The sequence below is a fragment of the Brachyistius frenatus genome, unplaced genomic scaffold, assembly GCF_029030835.1.
Source record: "Brachyistius frenatus isolate BFR_SWC_R1_liver_20210118 unplaced genomic scaffold, ASM2903083v1 Contig_19, whole genome shotgun sequence".
Taxonomy (NCBI): domain Eukaryota; kingdom Metazoa; phylum Chordata; class Actinopteri; family Embiotocidae; genus Brachyistius; species Brachyistius frenatus.
In genome coordinates, this window is record NW_027210618.1 from 1017162 (window position 1) to 1044739 (window position 27578).

Here is a 27578-nt window from a genome sequence, read left to right on the forward strand (position 1 = left end):
CACAGTTCCAAATGTTATAAATTGTTTATATTCATGTAAATATAATATATTTGGTGTTGAAAAGTTTTCTATTTGATAGCAGGACATTTGGCCTTGAGAAATTAGGAGTGGCTTTTTTCACTATTTTCTGACATTTGACAGAAAACTGACAGATTATTGATATATTGATGATTCCTGATAATGAAACAGGACACATCAAAAGTTAGTCGAAATGCAGAAGACATTCTTCATTAGTAACACCTGGCCACATCTTAATCACAGAGTGGAGGGATAATGAAGTGTTGGCTGACTGGAAAACAAACTGAAACAACAATAACAGAAGCCCATTTGCATCCTGCTAAAACAATGGCACCTGAAACTCTGGCTAATGCATAACAGTGGTGAAGATGAAAGTCTTCCTCCGACAGTGTGTCTGGTACTCAGCCTGCTTTGGATGATGTGCAGGGATGGATCTTGAGAATTGGAAGCCCAGGGATGTTGTTTTTAGTCAGGTGTTTCTAAGAATAGTACGGCTCGATTGCCAAAATGTCTTCTCATTGTTTGTGCTTACGGAGCTCATACCTGGTTTAATAGCTGAAGTAATGTAAAATGTAAAGATGCAGGATGTTTGGTGAAACGTGTGTTAGCTTTGGACCACAGCTCTTCCCTGCTTCTCTGTGTCACAGTATCTCTGCACTTTTTGACCACTGCCTCCTCTAAATGCGATAAAAGACAACCTGTATTACATGTGTGTGTGTGTGTGTGTGTGTGTGTGTGTTGCTGTGTTCCTGTGTTTGGGGATATGTGTGAGGGTGAATTATTGATGCAGTGTAAATCCAATCTGCCTGGTGGCGTGTGTGTGTGTGTGTGTGTGTGTGTGTGTGTGTGTGTGTGTGTGTGTGTGTGTGTGTGTGTGTGTGTGTGTGTGTGTGTGTGTGTGTGTGTGTGTGTGTGTGTGTGTGTGTGTGTGTGTGTGTGTGTGTGTGTGCGCGTCAGAGAGGAGGAAGGAGCAGTGCTGTAATTAAACGGCAGCCCAGTCTGCAGTCCTGCCCACACAGATTCAGTTATAGGCTCACAGGCTATAGGCTCAGCATGGCATACACATGACCACCAGAGTGTTCACATACACACAAAACTGAGTGTGTGTCTCCTCCTCACTCTCCCCTCCCTTTTTCTCAATCTGTTGAGCAGTACAGTTTGATTTTCTTCCTCTTTCCAACTGTTCTCTCTCTCTCTCTCTCTCTCTCTCTCTCTCTCTCTCTCTCTCTCTCTCTCTCTCTCTCTCTCTCTCTCTCTCTCTCTCTCTTTCTCTCAAACTTTACAATGTGACACACTTGAGCTGCAGCAGCCTGCTATTGTGCAGCTTGCAGACAGGTTTGTAGGAGTGGAGCAGTGATATCATCCCATTGTCCCTGTGCTGTCACCTGCACCGAAGAGCATGGAGTCTGGGAAAAGAAGGAGAGGGGAGGAAGAGAGAGGGTGGATGGAGGAGGGGGAGGAGGAGGAATGAGACAGAGTGTAAGGGAGGGATAGAGGAATCTTGAGAGAGATGGAGGACTGTGTGGTCTTCATCCACTGGGCCAGAAAGAAAATACCAACCTCTGCAAACAGAGAAGGCCTGGCTGTGATTATTTTATAAAAAATAATGGTTTGGATAGTTACCCAAGACATTTACATTTCATATAAAAAACAAGTCTATATAAAAATTTCCCTTGTTTTTTGTGATATATTTGATCATGTTTTAATAAGAAGTATTTTTGTTTAATGATCGGCTATGAGGGATGTGAGGATCCTTAAAGTGATATCTGATGGTAAACCCAGACAATCTAAATATCCAACAGATCAGTAATAAATTTATGGTGATATGATGACGTACTTTACATGACAATTCAAATTTAAGTATTAATATGTTGGTTAATAGAGTATTTATGAGTAATATGGAGGTTAAACCATAGAATCTGATGATCTTTATTCGTCTTCCTGTCGTACAGAAGAACATAATGAAAACAACAATTATCGGAGATGACAGTCTGAATAGATTTGGTCTGATAACATGTTATTGGATGTAGCAGGATGTGAAGGCTGTTGGAAACTTCAGCTTTTTGTCTGTGCCCCCTGCTGCTGCCGCCGCCTGCTCTCGTCCGCTTTCCAGGCTCGTCTCCAATGATCCTATTAAAAGCTCATGGCTACACTTTCAGTGTGAAACGTACAGGAAGTTTCATTGACAGTCGCCTGAAGGAATTCTTTCACATTTTGGAAAATCAGTTCATTCACTTTCTTGCTGAGATTTGGATGAGAAGGTTGAAACAACTGTCATATCTGGACAGTAAATCAGCAGCTGGCTAAGACAGGCTAAGCTAGATCCAGCTTAGCTCCAAGCACAGACTTGATGTTGTGAATGTTGTCCAATGTTTTTAGCAGTGAACAAGAATGCAAAATTAACAACAGGTGAGCCATTATACAGGTAATGTCACCATCGCCTCAGTGTCTTTACCTGGCCTCTGTTTGTTTGTGCCGGACACTCACCCAGCTGTTATTTGAGAATCTACAGTACACACACACACACACACGCACGCACGCACGCACGCACGCACACACACACACACACACACACACACACACACACACACACACACACACACACACACACACACACACACACACACAGCAGCCCATGAGCCAACATCTTCTCATTTCTTTTCACTTCTGCTCCTTTCATTTGCTCCTGCCTTTGGCATACCTTTTGTTTTCCTATATTTCCCATCTATTTATCTCCCTCCCCCTACATTTTTATCTCAACACCTGCAGCAACATGATCTGTGTGTGTGTGTGTGTGTGTGTGTGTGTGTGTGTGTGTGTGTGTGTGTGTGTGTGTGTGTGTGTGTGTGTGTGTGTGTGTGTGTGTGTGTGTGCGCATCAGTCTACTGTAGACAGGCTGATTAAACCCTTCAGCGCTGTCTGCTTTACCACTGCACTCACCACACCTCAACACAACGTCAGTGACACTCCCACCCCACAAGCTGTTGTTTCACTTCTATCAAGGTTAGTTATTTTTAACACTATGTGTATTAAAGGAAAAGCAGCAAACTCTTTCCTTTTTTTCCCCCCTGTTGACTCACTGAGCACAATATGGATTTCATATCAGAGCAGGACTGAGAGGAGAAAGATGTGATTGTCAGTTGTTGGAGCCAGTAAAGCCAGTAATTTTGTCTATGTGTTTAAGAAAAAAAATAAGAGACGTGCCAAACATGAAGTGTTTGCTGTGATGCAGATGGTTCAAAGTGTTCCTACTGGCTTTTGCTTTGCCATCTGGTTTGTTCTCAGCACAGGTGTGTAGTTGTGTGTTTGAGGTAAAGCTTTTAGAAAGCTTTTAGAAATCTTTGTTACCTGTCTTTGCTCTGCTCTGCAGCAGGTTGCTATACTGATGAAACACAAGGCCACAAAGGCAGCACATTTGAAAAGACAAACACACGTTGGTCAATATGTCTTTAATTTTCTTTTTATTCTGTTTCCTCTTGATGTTCTCGCACCAATATTTACTTTACTTGAGTATAATACAACGTTTTTTTGCTCAGAATTCCTGATAGATCTGCATATTATACATTAAATATGTAACACAAAGCTTTTATCTGTTTATTATTCTTAGCTGCGATTTCGCCATTCATATCCAGATTATGAATTAGTATTTGTTTACATCCTTAAACACGCTCATATTGTCTTTAGAGGTTGGGGTTGCGTTGAGGAGACAGGTGGTGTGAGAGCGAGGCACACAGCGTGGGTGAGGATGAAGAAGATGAGAAGAAGAGAAATCTCATTCCCCTCCTGCTGCCACTTCAAAGATGGCTTTTGGAGATGCCGATCTCCCTCAGCTGTTGTTGTGGCTGGCTAATAAAACGAATGAAATGTAGATGAGGAGTGACGGGTCGAGCAGCAAAGTCAAGCTCTTCCTGTCCTGCCGCTGCTCGTTAAGTAATGGGTTCATATTTAAGCACAGTTTTAAATGACACTGCCAGCCGGCTGTGGCTGGTGTGTAATGCATCAGTGGGGCAGGTTGTTTGTGCTTATGGCCGCAGTGTTGCCAACAGTAATGAGCAGCCTGGGTGACGCGCCCTGCGCAGCATCGATCGCGCACTCTCACACAGACGGCGGATGGAAATTGGTCCTGGTGGGGAAGCAAAGGAGGTGCACACATGCCTGCGCCTTCTGTGGATGCATATGGACGCAGGGATCAGCGCACATGCACACACTGTGAGAGTGAGGGAGTGTGTGTGTGTGTGTGTGTGTGTGTGTGTGTGTGTGTGTGTGTGTGTGTGTGTGTGTGTGTGTGTGTGTGTGGGAGTGGAGGAGTGCGGGGGGGCAATATGTGTTTTTTGACATCCAGGGATGCTTGCTGCTCATTGGGCTGAGGATGATCTTCTTATGGGTAACAGTATGGAGCATATAGAGGCGGTGACCCGCTCAGTGGGCCTTTCTCTTTCTTTGCTGCAGAGAACTCTTGGAAATCTTCCATCTCCCCTCATGTCCTCAGCTGGTGCTCTCTGCAGTTGGAGGCAAGCCTCTCACACACACACACACACACACACACACACACACACACACACACACACACACACACACACACACACACACACACACACACACACACACACACACACACACACACACACACACACACACACACACACTCACACACTGTGTCGAACCAGGCTGCAGCGCTTCTTCTCCTGCTTCATTACCACATGAAAGGTTGCCATATTGCTATATACTGTATGGCTATTGTTGGCAAGTGACTCAAAGTCATTGGCTTTTACATGGTCATCTAACAACCGCGGGGGAAGAGGGAGTCCTGTTCCAGACGCTCACAAAACAGTTATGGAGGTGCATATCCTTATTTTTAGTTTTGGAAAATGTTTTTTTTTTTTTTTTAACTTATAATTCGATTTTACTCACCAAACTGCTGCAGCAAAGTATCATGGTCAGATGATAAGACAGGTTGTAAACAAGCTGTTTGGCAGTCTGGAAATATCAGAATCATTCTTTATTGCACAGGAAATATCCGCTACATAAAAAATATGAGAGCAGACAGACAACTTTTGTTACTTGGACTTTATGACCGGTCAGTTATATTAAAAACATACAACATCAAATATCCAGAATCACAGCGACACTGCAAAAACAATACGTTAAACATGGCAATAAACAAGCTGTTAGGTTAGCCATATTATTTGGAAGATGAAACGTGAATAAATTTCACAAAGGCCGTGCTTGCCTTTTTTGTGCACACTTACAATTTTTCTGAGCAATGATTCAGGGATATTACTGGAGTGCTAATTTAAGGTTTTACCTTCAAATAAAGTAGTTCATACAATACAAACTGCTTGTATGTTGTCTGATTGCTGCTGATTGTCGTCTTGTTGGATCTATTTTAAAGGACATAGCCAAGTTCCAAGATCTCATCAGCAGCTCTGGTGAGGGCAGCGCTATGTTGGATACAGATATCATCAACTGCACCAATCAGCATGAAAAGTGGGTGAAATAGTGCCACCTGTACACATTTTTGTTGTAAATACATAACAAATCTTAAATTGACATAAAGCTTCTTAACTTTCCTAGTTTCCTGCTACACAAATTCCCCATTGACTGTAAATGACATCGACAGGAAAGATACATTATTTGCTCTTGATTGTTTTGGGTAAAACGAACCAATGTTCAATTCAAAGTGAGCACATACTGTATTTTACGAGTAATCCGGGTTTGTGTTAAAATCCTATGATCATCTAACTGCCCTTGTTTCATGCCTGGCTTCATTTCTTGCGATGTTGCTGCATTCCCAGATCTCAGCAGTTAATTACAAGAGCACAACATTATTATTGATGAAAGGAATGATGGACAACACTACAAGCATAAAAACTGAAATAAAACAGAATCATTCCTTAATTATTTAGATTACAGAAACTGAATAGACGTTGTAAACTGTAAGGGGAAGGAGACAAAGAGGCTGTTGCTGCTCCTGGCGTCTTTTAAGTTGAACTATTGTGCGTTTTGAATTGTGTCAGTAAGGGTCTTTGAGTTAAAAAGAAATACGATACCCAACACTCCAGGTCCTTAACCTCGGGGACAGTCTGCTGCCTGTGTGTGGTAAATCTCTCCCATTCTAAACTTGCTTTGTTTTTTTGGGTTTTTTTTTACTGCCCTGTCTCTGCCTCTCTCTCTCTCCCTCTGTCCTTTGCTTTTTCTCTCCATCATTCTCTCTGTTGTCTGTGAGCATGTTAACACTCCAGCCCTGTCAGTGAGCCTCATGGCACCATGGAAACCAGTCACACCATTCTCCACCAGTGTGTCTTTGTGCATGTGTGTGTGTTTGTGTGTTGACGGGGCACGATCAGGGTGTTGTTTAGTTTTAAAAAAGCTGAGGAGAAGTCGTGGCCGTCCCGATGGGTGTCTTGCTGTAATTCATGTAAATTCCCTTAAGACCACGGCTGTTTTGTTTTCCTCATTGTCCCCCGAGTTGAATCTGACGCCCGTGTCATCGATGCAGCTTGATGCAAAATGTTGTTTTTAATGTGCAATTCCTTCACCTGCATGGACCTCCTTTGATAGTCAACCAGATACCTCATGTTATCGTGATAGTCTTGCCATGGGACACCTCAGACACCTGACCTCCTCGCCGTTATTCTCTGGTAATGAGTTCAGCCAGAGTTAACAAGACTAAAATTGATACAGACACGGATGAAGACAAAGCAAAGTGATTGCCAGAGGACAGTGCCGTCCTGTCTTATCAAGTCATTGCCATGCTTTATTACCCGATAGAGCAGCATATTTAAACACTTTATTCATTCAACGTGACCTGAAAAAGAGACACGGAACAATATTGTAAGTTGTACTCAAACAAACAAGCGTTGAAAATTACTTGTAGGAATGTGGTGGCAGCAAACTTTAGCAGGCTAAATCATCCCTAGTTGTCTTTTCATTCTGTCTCTGACAGCAGTGAAGTTTTCACGAGTGCCCCCCCCCCCACCCTGCCTTGATAGCCTTGTGCCCCTTATTCTCTCCCTGAGCCAATCATATTTCACTCCCATTCACATTTCTGAATAGGAAACTCAAAAGTAGCCCTTGCTACGAACACCCACTGACACACACACACACACACACACACACACACACACACACACACACACACACACACACACACACACACACACACACACACACACACACACACTGGGTGTAGCTCTAGTTAGGAGGGCCTGGTCTAGACTGCAGCGTGAACTTTGTTCTGTTAAAAGTTTCCATTGAAATATGCAGTTGCCATTGAAATATCGTTCTTCTATTGGTGTCGTGACAAAGACGAGGGAGGACGCCGGTCCGATCTCAGTGTGAATCTGAAGGAGCAATGGGCCGGCGGGGATCGCCCAGTGTCTCCGCTCTACAGAGTCAGTGTGCAGAAATAATGCCCATTAGACTTGGTCAATCACGCCCCTCGCTCAGGAAAATATGGCCCTTTCACTGATTTCATACCATAATCCATACACCTCTCCACTATCCATCATCTCTCTGAAAGACGCCCTCCAAGATGAATGCTTTTATTTATGATACATTTTTTGAATTAATGGCATCTCATGCGGTGACTTTAGCTGCTGAGAAAGCTCAACGAGCTGAGTTATGTTTACACTTGAAACTACATAGACGTTCATTAGGGAACTAAGGTGAAATTGCAGCGCAGACGTTTTAGGTCTGTTGACCACCAGTGAAGCGCTGACAGTCCGAAGGCTGAGTGTTTTATCATTGCAAGTGGGTGGAAAATATATACTCAGTGGTATGCAACAATGACCATGTTGCGAGGCCATTGAGCCAGTCACAATGGTGCGGACAGATTTCATATGCCTTTGCAGGATTATTAAGTGGTTATTCCCAAAACTGCAACCATTGGAAATAGTTGAGCAGTCATGTGTTTTCTATGTAAAATCATAACCTGAATAGTAATCAGTAACAGCAGGTCGAGAATAAATGTAACGGCAAGTACATTGTTTACCTCTGAAAAATTGTGGATTAGAAGCATAAATTCAGATAAAATGGAAATACTCAAATTAAATAACTTAGAATTGTACTTAAGTACAGTCTAGCAGTAAATGTAGTTTATCGCACTGAAATTGAGAGGGAAAAAGTGTGAAATTGTGCTTTTTAGATACTGGAGTCATTGTTCTGTTTGATGGACAACGTTCTTTGATGCAGATAATGTTACATTTTCTGTGCTTTTGTAGTGAGAGGAGTGTTATTTAAGGCCGAGCCCGGAGAAAAGTGACTCTTTCAAACCATTGTTTGCCCTCTGCAACCATAGCTAACGGATGTCAAAAGACTTTTCACATCTATTCTTTCAAAACGGGCTTCAATAATACTGGTGAGGACCCGGCAATAAATAAGCTTCCCGTCTCCGAGTCAACTAGATTAGATTGCATGGGGACATCTGTTGAGTGTAGGTGTGCATTTTCTTTGGCATTTCACTGTATGGGAAAGGAAGTCCTTAGGATTTGCCTTCAGGCTTTTCTTTTTATTCACATAGCTGTTCTGTTCCTACTCCACCTCCACCCTCTATTGAACAGCTGTATTGACTCGAGCACAATCAGTGTGGATAACAGTTATTTGACTGTACTCTGGCTGTTGTTTGATTTAACATGCAATTATAGTGTCAGTTTTGCTTTTATGCTGTGCCAAAAAAATTGTACATAGCAGTATGTTGTGCTCTGTCATCTCCTCAGTCTATTGAAATCTGACAGAAAACAAATAACTTTTTTAATATTTAATGCTCTTGTACAAACGTGTCTGAAAAACCCACCCGGTAACTTTGTGGATTCTGGTAGCTGTTCATGTGATACCAGGAAATGTTTAACCCCTATTGTGGAGAGACAAAAGCTTGTTTTAATCCCACTGTGAGAGGGGAGGGAGAGGGGAGGGAGGGGTCAGAGGGGGGACGTGGGAGGAGGGGAGGAGGGGTTGTGGGTGTGTTAGGGGATTGGAGGGAGGGTGGGGGGAGGGTGGGGAGGATTTTGTGAGGGAATCAGCGCTTCTCCCTTCACTGTCACTCAGTCAGAGCACACACATCGAGGAATACACAGCCACTGGGATTATGACAAGCGAATGATGCTCTCACGCAACAGATGCACAAATTGAGGGGATTTAATCTTATTGACACATGCAGACATAAAGGTGACGTATCCTCTCTTTTGTTAAAAGCGATTTTGGGTCATTTAGTGTAAAAAGTACAACCTCTGATGCTCTCAGATCTGCAGTTGGTAGATCAAGTCAACTTCTTGTTTAAGATGTTTCACCTCTCCTGAACTGATGAAACCTTAATTAAGTAATTCATAGATTATTCAAGCTGTAGAAACAATTTTGATAATTATATCTCTTATACCTTAATTATTAATCAAGGAAAAATATCAAATATTTTGGTGCAAAACTCTGGATTGGAGGATTTGTTGGTATTTTCTCTTTGATCTCATTTTAAATCAAATATTTTGAGTTTGGGGGCTATACAGCAGACTAGAAGACATTCGATGATGCTCTGAGCTTTCAGAACTTGATTATGGACTGAACAATTAATCGGTCAGAGCTCAAAACAATTATCTGATCAACAAAATAATTAGCTGACATTGATTTATTGTTGAAAAAATACCAACATTCCCAAGTTTAAGCTTCACAACTGTCTCAAAAGTGTGTGATAGTATCTTTGAGAATGATGATGGGACAAAACAAGGCAAAAAAAAAAATCATGGTGATATTTTTTGAGATTCTAAACACCAAATAGGGAAATAATCATCAGCTGCAGCACCAGATGATTCTCAAGATGTTTACTACCACAGAAAATCCAGTCGATTTAGTCTTTGAGCTGTTGGTTGTGAGGATATATAGGTAAAATTTCCTGTGCAGTGTTTCTGCAATGAGGTGTCCATCTGACAATCAGCTGTAATATTAACATTTTCATGGATAATTTGCACTTTCACATCAACAAATCGTCTTTATTCTGCTGCGTTTTCTGCTTAATCTTAGCTTCTCTTCAGTTTAATGGCAAAAACAGCACATCTCTGTCTCTGCAAGCCATGTCCCCTATAATGTAAATTCATCATAGGGGAAGAAAGAGACTGTTCCGACGTTAATTATTTCTCCTCTCTTTGGCGGTAATGATGCTTCATCGGGAGAGCGGTATCATCTACAGCCACGCTCTGCCTCTCATTAGGCAAGAGTCTATAAAATTAAACCCACAGGGTGCTACGCTGGTGCTCAGCCCTCCTCCCTTTTCTGTGGACACACACATACACATACACACATGCATGCATACACATCAAAACAACACAACTGGGAGGAGAAAACCAACTGGACTCTCATTAAAGAAACGTATGACACCACGTTATTTCAAATTAACTGCAGTGAGCAATGACATATTTTGCTGGACCTGACAAATGGAAAGCAACAAAGTCCTTAAAGAGCCAGCTGCAGTTACCCACCTCGGATGTCTTATTTATGACGTTGGCATTAATTCACTTTTTGGCCACTTAGGGGCAGCACAATAACCTGTAAACACAACATTAACTTATCAAGTTGTTATGGAGAACTTGTTGTTGCTTATTCATACATTAAGCAGATATGGAGCAACATTTGCATTCATTTGGAGTCAAGTTTTGGTCCACGTGATGAATCCATGTTCAATATTCACTCTTTTTTTTCCTGTTCTTTTTTGGTCTCGACCATCTCCTGAGGGAAAATATCTCTTTTACCTGCGCAATGCTCCACCATGTTCACCAGCTCATCTCTAACTTTTTTTGTGGTTTTGTGACGAGCAGGATGTGTTCAGTTTGTTAAAACAAGGCTAAAGAAAGCATAGAAATTAAATACATGAAACATAAAACCAAAAAATGTCTGAAAGGTGCTAAAATACTCCACAGACCTGAGGAGAGCAGCAGTATGAGGCGAGGATTATCACTTGGAGCCGTCTGTTTCATAAAGTTCCAGGATAATTATGCACATTTGTTTTATTTACCTCTACTGATTTTTGTCTGTCGTAAAATGTGCTGTCCATCCATCAAAGATTCAGCTGTGTTGTTTGGTGGGACTCATGGCACGAGAGTGCTCCCTGAGGCATGGAGGGCACTGTGCCTCTCTTGCTGTGAGGTGTTTTGTAGTCTTGCTCACTGCCCACTGTTGGCATCCTATCTTAGGCTATTTTCAGTCTCGGTCCCCCGTCCCCCTTCTTATCACCATGGTAGCCGAGCTGGACTGAGCTCTGCCTGACTCTGGGGTGTCTAGGTGCAGGGGTGGGGTGCTGGGATGGCTGGCTCAATGTCACGGGGGGAGGCTGCTTTTGATGGGATCAGGCATCAGCTCATTCAAACAGGATGTGGAAAGGTCATCTTGTTGTTTAATTCAGAAATCTCTGCCTCAATCAGCTGTTTCACTGCTATCTGGCAAATGCACAGAGAAGCAGAAATTATGAGTTGGGTCCTGTGTGGTCGAGATGCAAGAGCTGAACATGATAGCAGTTGAAGTGTATTTCTGTACTCAGAGATGGAGTCAGCAGAGGTGTCAGCAATAATACTATGTGAGAAAACACTGACATACATGCTGTTTTTCAAATTTGGGTCAGAGTCCTATCCAATTCAAGGCGGTGGGAAGATCAGAATTTCTGTTGTAATATTCTATAAGAAGTAATATATTGACTACAGTTGGCCATTTGGTCTTTGGAATCTGAATTGTACAAAACGTAGAAATCTTTAGAATAGCATGAGAAAACACCATGTTTTTCAACAGGCATACAGTACACAGGCGGCAGAACCGAATCTCGGTTAGGGAGACAACAGGGTGACAGAAAACAACTGAAGAAACCTCATGTTATGTGTGTGTGAAATAGAATTATTGTAAACCTGTAGTTGACAGTCACGTCTGCGTAGTGGTGTGGAAAACTGTGTTCGTATTTAACCAAGTGGAAACGGTGGCTTCTCTCAATGGGGCTTCCAAACTCTTATTTAGAGCAACAGACTGAAGTCGATAAGGCTTTGCGAGAAGTAAATTGAATCGGCTTCTTCAATCATTTTACCCATCAATTCCTTTTGGTGTGTCTGTGTGCACTGTGACAGTTGAAGTAAAAGAGAGGAAAGAATTGGGCATAAAAAAAAACTGACGGGGCAGTCAGGAGGTAAAAGAGAATAAATACAATGTACAAAGATCATTAGTGCAGAGGAGAGACAAGACAAAGACTGTAGGTTATGACAGAAGATCAGAGTTTTTTCTGACCTTTGACCTCATGCTGAGTTCATATTTTCATAGCTATTGAGTCATTTTATGTGAAGCAAATTTTTCTACTTTGCTTTTGTTTATTTTAATGACTTAAGGCTATAAAAACAACAACTGTGAAATAAATAAAGGGAGAAGATGTAGGGAGAGAAATAGATGTAAATGAAGATGAGGACATGATAATATGGGAGAAGAGAAATAAAATTGATTCAAACACACATCAGCCTTTTCTGACCCTTGACTCCATTTTTAGTTCCCAAAGTTTCATAATCAGAGCAAAGAGCTGTCAAGTGAAACAGAGTTTTATCTTTTTCCTCAAAATCTTTTTGTATTTAAGGCATGGAATTCATAATTAGTCTCCTACAACTGACAATTATGCACTTTTTAAAGTTAAGCCTTTTTACGATGTGCTGATGTGCACGTCCTGAAAAATGCGACGAGATTATTTAAAAGAAATAAAAAAGGAAAAGAAAACAATCAGAACTTATTGAATCAAGATCAGAACTTTAAAAAAAAATATTTAAACATCTAAAATTTTCACAATGAGAGCCAGGAGCTGTCACGTGAAATACTCTCTCTCTCTTTCGGGGAATGTGTAATGGATTTTGTAGCATTTTGACTGTAAAGTCAAACACCTGTTTATCATCCTCTTTAACTGTTAGCCTCTCCGTGTGGGCTCTCGACCTTCAGCCTGAAAAACGCGGGGATACAGAAGAAGAAGAAAGGAGAGTTGGGTAGAAAAGACAGCATTATAAACAACTGGCAGGTGCAGCAGATGGATGAGAGGTTATGTGAGAAGAGAAAATGCTCATGCTCTGTAATCCCATGTTATGGTCTGAAATATGCATAATCACAGCTGACAGCCAGGTTGTGAATGATCATTTATATAAAACAGATTTTAGTTTAAATTTGTCAAAACATCTTTATATCAGTCTTTGAGATGTACCGTGACATGACTACATATTATGTGACTCCTCATGGAGTCCTGACCCTGAGGCTGAGGAACTCATGACATACAGGAAGGTGGGCGAGGGAATGAAAGAGAAGACATGAAGGAAGAAAACGGGATTGGTCATGGCAGGTTAGAAAGAAGGACATAATACCGGAGGGATTAGGAGAGACGAAAATTAAGATGATCCTGGAGAAACTGAGACGAGGTGAGAGGAAACAAGGTAGAGGTGAGGATGACAGTCAGAAAGAGGAAGACGAATAAGAAGAGGTATAGAAAATAAGGAGAGAGAAATGCAGGATAAGAGAAGAAGAGATCAAGAAGATGAGACAAGACAAGAAGAGAGACGAGGGGAGGAGATGTGTCTCTCCTCCAGCTCTCAGCCGAGGACCTTTTTGTCTTATCAGCTTGGATTACACACTGTAGCCTCAGAAAATCCATGTTCACACTCAGGTTTACACAGTTTGGGTGTTTGCTTTCTCTTCTCCTCCAAAACGTGTCACGATTGGAAGTGTTTTAAGTGCATCAACACACTCACAGTTGATTAGAAAAAAAAATCTCTCCTTTCATAAGACCAAGCGCTTGATGAGAAGAAGAGATTTCATGTTGGAGCATCCTGGTGTGTAATCTGTGGTGTGTCTGTGACGGAGCAGGAGACTTCCAATATGAAAAGGATTTTTTGCAGATTAGAATAAAACCAAACACAGAGTAGTAAGCCCATTGTGAAGTCAAATTGATGTGCTGGATGTTGGAAAATGTGCATATCTGTGCAAAATGTCCTCCCCAGAAACCTTATTAAGAAAGATTGGATTTTCGTTTCTGGTTGGTTTAAAGTCCTGGTTAGTTCCACAGCGGGAGAGCAGAGAAAACTAAATGATGTGCACTAAAATGTGTTGTTCCCCTCCATGTGTGTTTAAGCAGTTTGAAGAAAACCACAGAGGGAGAAGCAGACAACTAGCCAGGAAGAGGAGGAGAGAGAGGGGATTCGGGCTTCTCTGGTAAGTTGGAAACATTTCTGTCAGACTTTAAATCAATTTTTCATTCTTTCCTCATCACATTTCCACAGATATTTCCTTTTCCAAAACAGTGAACTTCCGGCCTTTTGCAATCAGACGTTCTTGTTCTTCTCAAAGACACTTCCCCTCAGGCAGGATGTGAACACACACAGATGTCGAAACTGTTGACGTGCCTGGCAAGTGTCCCCAGTCTAAATATCTCCATCTATGATGCTGCCAGAGCACGAGTTTATTAATATTAACACTCTCTGTAGAGCTCACAAGTCCCTAACCGACCAGCCAACCTTTCCTACGGCTCTTTCTCTTTCAGTCTCTGTTGTGATGCCGGTTCTTTTGTCGGAGCTGTGAGGCAAAGGTCACAGCTTGCTTGACTGCCATTTGTCAACTGGCAAAGTGAGTTTTTGTTTTGGCATCCATTTTGGCAGCGAGGTTTGGCAGGGAGACACTGTTTCTAGTGTCCAAATGTCTTTTTGATGCATATGGTTGTCAAGGTAACACACCCTCTCATCCTCAGCCCACCGCTGTGACAGTGGGTGTCAATAGTTAGAAATCACAAAATAGCACTTGGAGCCTAAATTGTGCCGAGTGCCTCTCTCTTATTGACTCATAATGTGTCATACTGGAGCGTGCAGAGGTGGAAAAGTTCCCTAATGGCAGATATAGAATTAAGAGATGAAGTGCTGGATGTTGGAAAATGTGCATATCTGTGCAAAATGTCCTCCCCAGAAACGCTATTAAGAAAGATTGGATTTTCATTTCTGGTTGGTTTAAAGTCCTGGTTATTTCCATAGCGGGAGAGCAGAGAAAACTAAATGATGTGCACTAAAATGTGTTGTTCCCCTCCATGTGTGTTTAAGCAGTTTGAAGAAAACCACAGAGGGAGAAGCAGACAACTAGCTAGGAAGAGGAGGAGAGAGAGGGGATTCGGGCTTCTCTGGTAAGTTGGAGACATTTCTTGTCAGATTTAAAAAAAAAAATTCATTCTTTCCTCGTCACATCTCCACGGATATTTCCTTTTCCAAAACAGTGTGAACTTTCGGCCTTTCACGATCAGACGTTCTTGTTCTTCTCAAAGACACTTCCCCTCAGGCAGGATGTGAACACACACAGATGTCGAGACTGTTGACGTGCCTGGCAAGTGTCCCCAGTCTAAATATCTCCATCTATGATGCTGCCAGAGCACGAGTTTATTAATATTAACACTCTCTGTAGAGCTCACAAGTCCCTAACCGACCAGCCAACCTTTCCTACGGCTCTTTCTCTTTCAGTCTCTGTTGTGATGCCGGTTCTTTTGTCGGAGCTGTGAGGCAAAAGTCACAGCTTGCTTGACTGCCATTTGTCAACTGGCGAAGTGAGTTTTTGTTTTGGCATCCATTTTAGCAGCGAGGTTTGGCAGGGAGACACTGTTTCTAATGTACAAATGTCTTTTTGATGCATATGGTTGTCAAGGTAACACACCCTCTCATCCTCGCCCACCGCTGTGACAGTGGGCGTCAATAGTTAGAAATCACAAAATAGCACTTGGAGCCTAAATTGTGCCGAGTGCCTCTCTCTTATTAACTGATAATGCATCATACTGGAGCGTGCAGAGGTGGAAAACTTCCCTAATGGCAGATATAGAATTAAGAGATGAAGTAGCTCCCCAAAGCAGGAGGTCTCAGGATGCATTAGAGCCCAGAGAATTGACTCTCAGCTCACGCGGGTTTTTTTTTTTTTTAAATGACCCTCAATAACCTTTGGCTCATCCCCTCATTCTGCCGTGCTGAAAGTGTGCCTGTGATTCAGCAGGGAGTTGATCTAATGCTCTGTAAGTGGAGGTGACATGGTGTGATGTGTGTCCACCGCCCAGTCGAGTGTGAACGAAAAGGATCCCACCTCGGCCTTGCAGCTCGCCGTGCCGGGCGGGGAGGCTGCACGCACAGCTGAGTGGAGAGTTAAGGGACTCTGACGGCTTGGAGCTCATCTGCCTCTGCAGTTGGGTGCTATGGTTGTTTTATTTTTGGTGGTGGGGAGGGGAGAGAGGGGGGGGGGGCTCACTCTCTCCCAGTTTATCCATTTATGTGCCTATTTCAATCTTTCTCTTTGCCTCTGCCTCCCTGTCAGTCTGTTCGTCTCCGGGTCTCTCATTCTTTCCGTTTCCACCCTTGTCATCGCACCGTGACAGTCGCTTGTTGTTGTGAATGTGAGCTGCAGGCCGGGGAGGCTGAGTCTACAGTGTTCAATGGCCGAGTCATAGAGGGCCACACTTAGGAGCTGCAGACTAAAATTGCGGTTTGAAACTCAGTGAGGCGTGAAGCATCTATTGTGAGCCTCAGCATTCAGGTTGCAGGCCCTTCAATAGAAGGCCGCCGAGGTTTCTGTTTACCGCCGTGCTGCTGTCTTTCACCAGTGTCCCTCACGTGGCCGTCAGGGAGCGGGGTATTATTTTTCGTGTTTTGTGATGGGTGGTTGGGAAAAAGCTGTGCCTCCTCTTCGATAACTCTGAATGTGTATTGTTTTGAGTCTAAATCTTTGAGATAGAATTGCATAATCTGATCTTTTCTTATATAGAGCAATCAGGAATGTAGGATTACACTTTCAAGTTTTGACCTCACTACCACACATTAGATTTAACTATGAGGTTGAGGTGCTGTTTTAAGAGCGTTTGATTGTGTTGATGCTCACAATGTGTTCATTTTGCATATGAACAAGCAGAATACTTTTTGTTCAGTCATCATCAACATCCAGAAAACACAACCAAGGAGTTATATAGCCAGAGTTTTCCAAATCAGCCCCCTGACCTCTCTACAGCTAATCATGTTTTACTTGCTAACGACCAGACTGAAGGCAAAAAAAAAAAAAAAAACAAGCATGAAGTGCAGATGGCTGTAGCGCAGGCCTGGCAGAGCAACAGGGAAGATACCAACGGTCAATTTCCCCTTGGGGATTAATAAAGTAACTACCTACCTACCTACCTTAATGTCTGTAGTTCATATAATCCAGCCAGTCATTTTCTGCAGAGGATTTCCAACCAAACATTAAAGATGATGAGACGTTACAAAGAGAAAAAAAATGGCTTGGGCTCTTTTTTCTTTAGCTTTGACTGTTTGAAGCATTTGAATGTGCTCACAAGTAACTGCTGAGATACAGAAATGTATATAGCAACATTGCTACAAAAGACAATTCCCAAAATGGACTGTAGTTAGGACAAACTAATGCAATACAATGACCTCGACATCACAGGAACAATGGGCAAACATGTGGAAAAGATTGCATGAAACTGGAGTTCCAAGTTTTTTTTGCCATGTTACATCCTGTCCCGACAAGAACAGGTAGAAAAAGACCTCCAACTTCTACTCACTTCACCTGATGTGAATGTAATCGACCTTTAACCTCACCTTGCACTTTAACCTCACAGTTATAGTTGTTTTCAAATTCAGTGTTCACGACTACAGAGGCCAGAAAAAAATGTCATGGTTCTGATACTGCATTTATAGCACTTACAGTGACAGGATAAATATTTCAGGTTTTTCATGAATGCCAGTGCACATGAACAGAGTTGTCGTGTACTATGAATGCAAGGGCAGTTTTCTTGCATGTGGTTAGAAAGCAGTGCTTTTGCACAGCAGCCGTTCTGAGATCATACGAGTCGAAGGATTCCTGCATCCACAGAGGGGCCCCTGGGCTTCTCCCAGCGCTTGTCGGTTCACATGAACGCATCAAGATATCTCTAAGGTGTCTCTTTGATGGGAGCCTGACAATTCTCTGATGGTGCTCAGTGTCAACACTCTTGTTGGTGTATGTTATTCGAAAAGAGGCAGTGTCTCTGCGGTTGTATGAGATGCAGAGACAGACAGGGACAAGCAGGGAGATACAGACAGTGTCAGTGAGAAGGACATGAATAAACAACCAGATGAAAAGACGGATACAAAGACAGGGAGAGACAGAAAGAGGCTGAGCGATAAAGAAAGAGGTTGGTGAGGCCCGTCCTGAGGGGCTCTCCTTTTGCCCATCTTGCAGGGTTGTGGAGAAAGTTGGCTTCACGCACAACTGACTCACAAACTGTTCAGCGGACAGCCTGGAGAGTCTGCTCTATATCTGGCGTTTCATCTCCAACTTTATTCTCCCTGACTCCCCTCTCCTTTCACCTGCGCAACCTTCCTCGAGGCCTCGTTCTACCTTCACTGCCCGTCCTCTCGGTGCAATTATCTGGTCCGGCCTTATGAAATGAAAAGTTGTAGTTTATCTGGGAAATGCTTCTTGGACACAGCCGGGGAAGCTGCTGTCCCCTGAACCCAGTCTTTATGCTAATCGCCTGCAGCTTCCTATTCAGCGTACAGAGAGGAGATATTAATAGTAATAATCTTCTTATGTTCTCTAACTCTTTGACAGCTAAAAAAAAACAACTTTCCCAAAATGTCAAACTATCCATGTAATGGAGTTTTTCGAAATGCTGTGCTGACTCCAAAAATCCTCAAGCCGCTGCATTTGAGCTAAAGAAAAACAAGACGTTAAGGCCTGACAGAATGGATATAGATGTATAGATTTTTTTTTTTTTTTTAAATGATGAATATGTGTCCACTCCAATTTAGTACTTTGATTCCTTATTTAGACAGAGAGAAAGCAGTAGGGAAAATTCTCGACCAGTAGGTTATGATGGCCACATGTGGTTTCAATACATTATTGACTCCGCATGATTAGAGGTCTTTGTATTCATCTTTCTTTATTTGAAAAGCCTGCAGATCCTCCTTCACGCTGTGGCTGATGTCCAAAGGTCTGTTCTGTCCGATTCAGAGTATTGATGTGGCTTCAGGAATGAGAAGATTGTCTTCACACCGTCCTGAGCTGGTGGGATCTATCTGTTTGGAATGGCCTCTAAGAAACCACAATGATTTATGTGGCTGCTGGGTGTGGGTCCTGGTTCAAGGCCAAGTCTATCTTTTCATCACGATAAACAGGCTGCTCCTTGGGTGTTATGGTGGAATACAAATGCCTGAATTTAGATGTAACTCCTCGCTCACCGGCATCTCAGCCAATTCTAATGAGAAATCTCTCTGTACCTGCTGAGGAAGAGGGCGAGCGTAAAGGAATGAGTAAGTATGAAACGTGCTTGGTAAATCACATCACGTCTCCATCTACCAATATTATATTTTTTTCCTGTTTATTTTAGTTTATCGGTTCATTTAATAGTGACATTGCACATTAGTAAACATTAATGTGAACACAGTGAGACAAGAGGCTATTTTTCATCTGTAGTCCCAGGACAGATCTTACAAAGTCTTTCTTGAAAGAAAATGGCTTGATGTATTCCGATAGATGAAATGAAGCCACACTATTGTTATTATCGCTTGAAACAATGGAGTTACAGTACCAGGTATGAACCTCACATCAGCATCTCAGGTAGAAGTTCTACAGGAAAATTCGGCCTCTGCACCAGCAACAGTCGTGGCCAAAGGTGTGATATTGTCCGTCCATGCCATTCTTGTGAGCGTTATCTCAAGAACACCCTGGGGATTCTCTTTTCAAATGTCTTTCATACATTCACTTGGACTCAAGGATGAACCGATTCGATTTTGGAGGTGAAAGATTACTGCTGTCTCACAAAACACATTTATGGTCATAACTGAAGAATGAATGCACTAATTATGACAAGATGATGACAAGATGATGAAGTGATGACATTGTTCATCCACAAGGTCAAAGGTCAACTTCACCGTGACATCATAATTTTCTGCATAAACACTTTTCTATCCATTATTCAACACTACAACTTAGGAACAGAAGTGGAGATTGTGACCATATTTTACATTTTGTAGCTTCTTTGCAGCAGTATCCATATTTAAAGCACTGTAGCCTGTCATGGCTACAACTTTGTTATCTATCAAGATCAGTTTTATTGACCAAATTCCTTTAAATATCTTATCTATATATTAAAAAATGGTTGTAAACTGTAGCTCATCTGTTTGGCAGAGGAATGCAACCGAAAGGTGGTAATTCTAGTGATATATTTTAATTAAAAACGAAATATCTGTTTTGGAGCTTAATAATACATTGCCTGTAAAAAACACAAGCATGGATGCCTCACACCCACCACATCTAACTGATAAAGTGCTATATTGTCAATGCAAAGAATTTGTGACACTCATGCAACCAACTATGCAACCAGACTAACTTCTGCAGTTCCCTTCATGGTGAACACACGCAATCGTACGGTAGATTGTGCAGAGATGCAATCCGCCAGAATAAATAAAAACACCTGTTTAAATGTACAAAGCTTTTGATATCATTACAGATACTAAAATTATAATATGGGTATGGTTTATAAGTTAAGTCTCGAGGTCTTGGAACTCAAAACTAGTCATAAAAACTTATTAAAGGTTGTTATTAAAAACAATATTATTTTGGCACAGAGGAAGAGTCTGTTAGACCAAGTATTGAAAACTGTCAAGTATCGAATGCTGGCATTAAATGTCTGATTAAATCTCAAATAAAATGTTACTTTACACAGGGAAGTTCATGCATCTCTTCCCTGTGTATCAACAACATTTAACACGGAATAATTTTGGTTTAATTATTGAAACAAAACAAAAATATAAAGTTTGACTGTATTGCTTTTGTGTATAGTGGATTACAAAGCCCTGATAATAAATGACTGTAAGTGTACACTTGTGTTAAAAACACACTGTTTAATTATACGCTACACATAGGTGCCCATGTAAATCTTTTATACATTCTTGGTGTGTAGATGGAGGCAGGTGAGGTGGTTCCTGCAGAGACACTGTACCGTATCATTATCTGCTATGGCAGTAATTCATTTTTCTGTCATGTTCAACCCTGAGGGCTTAAACAAGCAGAAACACCTCTGGTCTCCTTCCCCGGAAGCAAGTCACACGCATCATGTCCAATAGCGCTGTTCGACCTCCAGTATCAGCCTTTTTCTGAGTGATCGACACTGTCAGAAAAACCCCAGGAGTTCCAGGAAAGCCTCACCCAGCCATTATCCAACACACACTCAGCAGACACTTCTCCTGCATTAGTGGCCATTTTCATCCCGTCAAAAGGCAGACACAGGACAGGGGCTGTTAGCGGAAGCCGGGTGGACTGTTAGTGTTAAATGAGAGCAATGTTTCTTCCGGAATCATCATCTGACAAATGAGGGCTGATGGAGCAGTTTTTGTCGGGGCTTTTATTTCTGATGGGGCCATGGATGGAGCAATGTTTGTCTGAGCTGCAACGCCCTCTGGGCAAACCACAGAACCCATTCGAAACCCACTCAAAGTCTCCAAATGATGGATGTAATAGAGAAAATGTAGAAGCAATAACATCAGGAAACTTCCTTATTTTGTGGTTTGAATTTCTGGTCTGTTTCCACGCTAAAAGTTCTGCAAAACATAACGGGGCTTCCTGTATAAGAAAGCTAAGTCCTTCATTAGTATCATTAATACTCATTAGCTAACATTGCCATCATCCACACCCATGAGACAGATAGCAACATGTTCACACTAAGCCTTGGTAAGGTGCCAACAGTCACCGTCAGTCACTCACCACCAGGGGCTTTTCGGTGTATTCTTTAATCTTCAAAACTCTCTTTAATTTCACAAAATCCAACCCTTCAAATAAAACGGGGTCATCCAATTACTTGCTGACAAAAAATACTTCCATCCGCTTCAGGGAGATGTTATCTTTCCCCTGTTATTTCATTTTTGTTTTCAGCCTCAGAATTTAATTAGATCAAATTCCATCTAAAGTCTTTGGACGGGGAATTTAAAATAAAAATACACAGCACCGCTCCTCAATTCAAATGCAGTCAGAGGAGTTTACTCAGGGCTATCTTTGATGAATTGTTCGCTTCCCCCTGAGTTGTTTGTCGAGTTTAGCATATGAAAACCTGACTCCTGAAATAGAGTGGCCATAGCTCAAGCCAGTGTAATCAAAGCTCATTGAGACTTGGCTCAAAGTGAATGTTTGGCAGCAGACACAAATTATTGTTGCTTTCAGCAACGTTTCTGCATGTGTTGTGGTCTATTTTGCTGAATCATGTGTCTTATGTAGATTATATTGTGTGTGATTTAATATTTATACACTGACTAGTTTGAAAAATGAGATGTTTGTGCATGTATAGAGTAAATATCATAAATATTAAACCAAAGCAGTGCTGAAACTAGTGCAAAATGTAACTTTTGAAAACAACAGCATCGGTGAAAGTCAATAAAGGACAATATTGAATTCATGAACAAAAACTGAACTACAAATGAGGTAGTTCAACAACAACTACTATTACTATTACTCTTTCTGTATTCATAGAGTGAATAATGAAAAAGTGGTGGAAATACCTCACTCAAAAAGTGTCATTACAATTTAATGCTTAAACTATTAGTTGAGATTATCAGTGAGTCCTCTGAATGTTATTCCATTATAATTTTGCTACCGAATGAATCACTCAAGGGTATTTATTGATCTAATATGTAAATGTAAACTTAACTCAAAGGTCTTTTGTTTGAGGGGGGAAAAAAAACAACAATCTATTTTCCATTTTTCAGAGCAGGTTCAGCATCTTGGAAGGGTTAACTCCTGATTGTGTCTTTCAATAAAAAAAAAGACCATGATTTGATTTTCTCACACTTTGAAAGGACTATTGTTTGTGTCCCCTACGTCTGAAATTGGATGGTGAGTCCTTTTTGAGAGAGCAGTGGAGGGGAAATGATTTGTATTCACCTGCTGTATCTGAATAGAGCTGTGGAGGGGCTGAGAAGGGGGAGGGGGGGGATTTGTTACATAGAGCTTCCTTTATGTGATAATGGATTGCTCTGACATTCACACACATTGTGCTCTGGTGTGTCTATCGGTCAATACTGGAACTTGTTGGATGAATGGTAATTTTTTAACAGATTCCATTAAAGTGCCATTTTGCATTAGTTAGTTGCATTATAGTTATAAGTTATGTATTACGTGTCTCTTTTATGTCAAAGCACCATGGTGAACGTGTGGCACCTCGTAGCCCGTGCAACATATGTGTCTTATCAGCATCCACTCCTGCAAATGAATTCCTTTTTCTAATTTTCTTTCTTTCTTTTTTATGTAACTGCACTCCCTTTTATTGGCCCGGCTGGACAACTGGATTCTTCTGTCAGCTGCACAAAAGAGACAAAGTGAAACCGGGGACAGGCAGTAATGAGCAACTCCTCTTACAGTGTTACATATAGACCGGCCGCAGTGTGGGGAAGCCTTCTGGGGACAATGGAGGGTTTGGAGAGGTCTGGAGCCCTCTGAAGCCCTTCTTTGATTGAGTTTCCTGGCACTGGGCTCCAGTGTTGGGGATGATTTTGGAGTGGGAGCTGAGGGTGCGGGGAGGGGGTGAAGACCCTCCTCTGCACTGACCTTTCTTAGACACAGGTGGGGTGGAGGGGGAGGAGGAGGAGGGACACGGCAGGAGAGGCCTATTGTGGCGCTGTGTGAATGCAGAGGTGCCACTCGATAACACTAGAACTCTCTGCCTCCGTCCACCTGCCACGGATTTTCTCACAGCTCACTTACTTTGCTCACTTTTAAATTACATGTTCTGGTAACACGCAGTGGTAACAAATCGCTTGAGCGCAGGCAGTGTTCTCGCTTCATGGTGGATTTTGATGGACAACTTGCTCTCTTGCCAGCAGATTGGCTCAGGGGAAGGCAAAGACAGTCACTTGGTCGTTCCTGGTGGTCAATCCACTGCTTCTGTCTAGACCAAACAAATAAATGACAAACTATTGGATGGATTGCCATGAAATTTTGTACAGATATCCATCGTTGCCTGGGAATAAATCCTAATGACGTTGGTGATCCTCTGACTTTTCCCTTTTTGTACAACCATCTCAAAAAGTTTGAGACGCAACATCATCCAGTGACATTTATATGACCAGAGTTACTGTCCTTTGGGTTTATTGCTAATTAGCAAATGTAAACATCTTAACATGTATATACCTCCTAAACATCAGCGTGTTAGCCTTGTCAGCTCCATAGCATACTGATGTTAGCGTTTAGCTCAGAGGACAGCTTCACAGTGCCACAATTTAGACTCTTTTTGTTTTGGATGTCTTTATATCATTACTGGTACCTTCCTAGAAATATAGATATAGCTGGATACTGAACTTTGATACTTTTGTGGCAATGACCAAATCGCTTCTGTACTATGTAGAATCTAAACATGCTTCATCATTCAGTAACAAATATGGATACCTTCTCTACATCCACACCAACACATTTTCATTTTATTACAAATACATTTTGCTCCAGGAGCAATTGTCATCCATAAGTTGTAGCCTCCCGTGACACCGTCCATGTTAGGCGTTTAGGGGATATCTGGCAATTGTAGCTACAGAAAACAACCGAAGCTACACTCTGCCCCTCTAAAGGGCATGAAAACTAAGGATTTGTACCATAATGTATAGTGGATTCTGAAAATGGATTTTATGAAATTGGTATCGCAAAAAGTATCAGTCAGGAAGCAGTATCAAAGTCAAGGTATTGGTACCAGTATGCAAAAACCCAGCCCTGGACATAACATGTCCAAAAGGTTTTTGATTTATTTTAATATCAGCTCTGTTTAGTCTGTTTAGTCTATGTGTACTGAAATGGCCACAGTATACAGAATGCATTCAGTAAGAATGGGCCTCGCTGCCTCTGTCCACCTGCTACTTTCTCACTTTTAAATGACATGTTCTGGCAACAAGCAGTGCTAACAGATTGTTCCAGCTCCCAGTCAGTGTTCACGCTTTGTTATCTGATGTTGTCGGCACATTTTGCCCGACTCAATGGTACCACACAAAGTGCACACGGCTCCAAATGACCAATCGCTCCCTGCTTGCCTACATACTGTATCAGCACAATTCAAAATTCCACCACAGGAGTGGTTATTATACAGTAGTGCTTTTCTGGAAAGGCCTGGTCGCATCCACTGTTGACTCACAGCAATCATATGTAGACACTGTTTCTTTGTGTCATCCTGGTTGACATGGCCCACAGGAATTTATTTGCTACAAAACATCACAGCTTCCAGTTTTTTGTGAGTCAGGGGTGAGCGTTTCCTACACTGTCTGTCTCACACAGACTCTCATTGTGGCCACCTTAAGCTGAACGTAAACTCCACATATTGGCCCCCTCTTGAGAGACCCTTGACATATGGAGTAAGCCATCCAGTGTGGACACGGTAGCAAACCGAGATTCTAATCATACCTCTTTTATTGAGCTCTGAGGAGGTCGAGCGTATTTTTTTTTTAGTGCCGAGCAGATGTCAAGCGTACAGTTTCTTTCCAAGGTTGCTCCTGAGTTGACAAATGGGTCTGGGCTTCTTTGTCTCTTTTTTTTTTTTTTTTTCCCCATATGTCTGTGTTTGATGAGAGAGTTGACATTTTGTCAGCATGGAGATCTAAGAGCAATAGGGGAGTGCCATGGATACAGAGATTATTCTCAGAGTGCAATTTTGAGTGGCTCTGCCCTGCTGAAAAGTGTATAGAGAGTCCCTATATTTAGTTAGCAAACATTTCACACATTTGCTTAACAATGAGGATCAAGGATTTTATTGCATAACTTTTATAATAGTATTTGTCTCTGATTCCACGTATGCGTGGATGTTTCTATCTGCCATCTCAGGATTTGCTTGTCTTCCCACCGGAGATTGGTTTTATGTTGATTACTTTTCTCAAAGCTGTTGTGTTTCTGTAGCTAAAGTGTGTCTGATGATATTGTATGCCGAGGATTTTCAGAGCCCTTTTAGCTATTCAAGAAGCCAGTCGGCATGCATCCCTCCCACTCTCCTGCATTCGCTCACGACAATGAACGTCTGCTCAGCATATGAATGGCCTCACCCATAGCACTCTCGGGAAAGCATACTCAAGCTCTATCTATGACGTCCTGTACTCACCCAGTGTGAAAGCACATAAACAAGGAGGATGCATATGCGAATGGCCATAAATGAGTATGAATACAAATACAAACATGCACAAGCAGGAAGGTTTGGGGATATTGAGTCATATTCTTTTAAGAAGTAATTGCAGTGTAGGGATTAGCTACTAAATAAAGGTCAAGTTCAGATACACAGTTGCTCTTTCAGTCTTGAGCTGCTTTGCCTCTTGATCTAATTTTAATCGGTGCTTTTTAAAAGTGCCACCACTCGCATAATTCTCCAGTAATGAGCCTTCGCACAAGTCAGGTGTCAGACAAGAGTACAAATGCACTTTAGGGACTTACCTTTTTGCAGCCTTGCTTAAATTGCTACTTTATTAACTAACAAGTTATGTTTTTTTGCTACATTGTGAAGCAGAAAAAATATTCAAAGACCCCTAATTTGCCACCAGCAATTATCCTAAGGAGAAAGCGAGTGCTTCATACACCAATATCAATCATGAGAGGCCTCTCAGAGGGAATGATGGCATAATATGAGGACACGACTTCCCAACTATATGTCATATTTAGCTTGCCTGCTATGATAAGATGAAAGCAAACACCTTGGTTCCCTTCAGGTTGAGCAAGCAGATCTTTCCTCCTTAACACCACCATCCCATCTAGCGGTGCTGCTTCCATCTGCATGCTAAAGAGGAGCCCTCTCTCAGAAGTGCCGGTGTCGGCAGTGATTAGCATTTGGGCAGAGGGGACAGAGAGCGGATCCCGGAGTGTTTTTGGCATGCATAGGGAGGAAGCTTTGTGAATGTCAATGTGCAATGCTCTGAAAGGAGGTGGACTAAACAAATTGTCGGACATGTTGCATTAGTAGCAGATGCCAATTAGAATTAAGAGTTGTTTAATATTGATAGCCGGGGGAGGTTTGGAAACATGGCTGCGAATCCTTAAAGGTGTATTCCACGTATTTAATATACAGTTGTAGCATTTCAATGAGGTTAGGTAAAAGTAGCTTCACAGTTTCTGAGAGCAGTAAAATTCAGTGCAGCAAAAGTGAAAATATAAAGATGCGATTTCGATTTAAAAACCATAGAGCCTACACTTCCCATAATGCAATCTTATAGGTATTTTTCACTAAACTATTCCTGCCTGCTAAAGGCTTCCTGTTTAGGATTTGTCATCTACAAGCCCAAACTGGAGTTTAAGCATGCAATGTGTAAGACTAGTGGAGTGCACCTCATGAGTGAGGGTTTATTATTATTAATGGACAGACAAAAGCTAAGATTTACAAGTAATGTGGATGAGATTTCTACGTATTAAACCCACTGTAGTTCACGGCGAGTTGAAAGAGGAGGTGGAGGCAAACAACATATTTACTGTGGAGCAGATGAATGAAGACCTTTTATTGTCTGACATTGTACAGTGGAGATGAAAGGGTCCGGCGTGTTTTTGAGCTGCACCGTCTCCCTGAACAACAGGACCCCAATTCATATGGT

At 41.9% G+C, this 27578-nt stretch overlaps 1 protein-coding gene across 24 annotated transcripts in view; it reads left to right on the plus strand.

Annotated features, from left to right (window-relative positions):
- LOC138619045 (neuronal cell adhesion molecule-like) overlaps positions 1-27578 on the plus strand; it is a 77970-nt gene that overhangs the window by 18722 nt on the left and 31670 nt on the right. For 20 of the 24 annotated variants that reach the window (XM_069695223.1, XM_069695237.1, XM_069695233.1 and 17 more), the window contains exons 2-3: positions 14135-14211; positions 15087-15166. The gene's annotated coding sequence lies outside the window, so the exon portion shown is untranslated. Of the gene's footprint in view, positions 1-9070; positions 9184-14131; positions 14212-15086; positions 15167-27578 lie in introns of those variants that run through there. The other 4 variants (XM_069695227.1, XM_069695225.1, XM_069695224.1 and 1 more) reach the window with 4 other exon arrangements.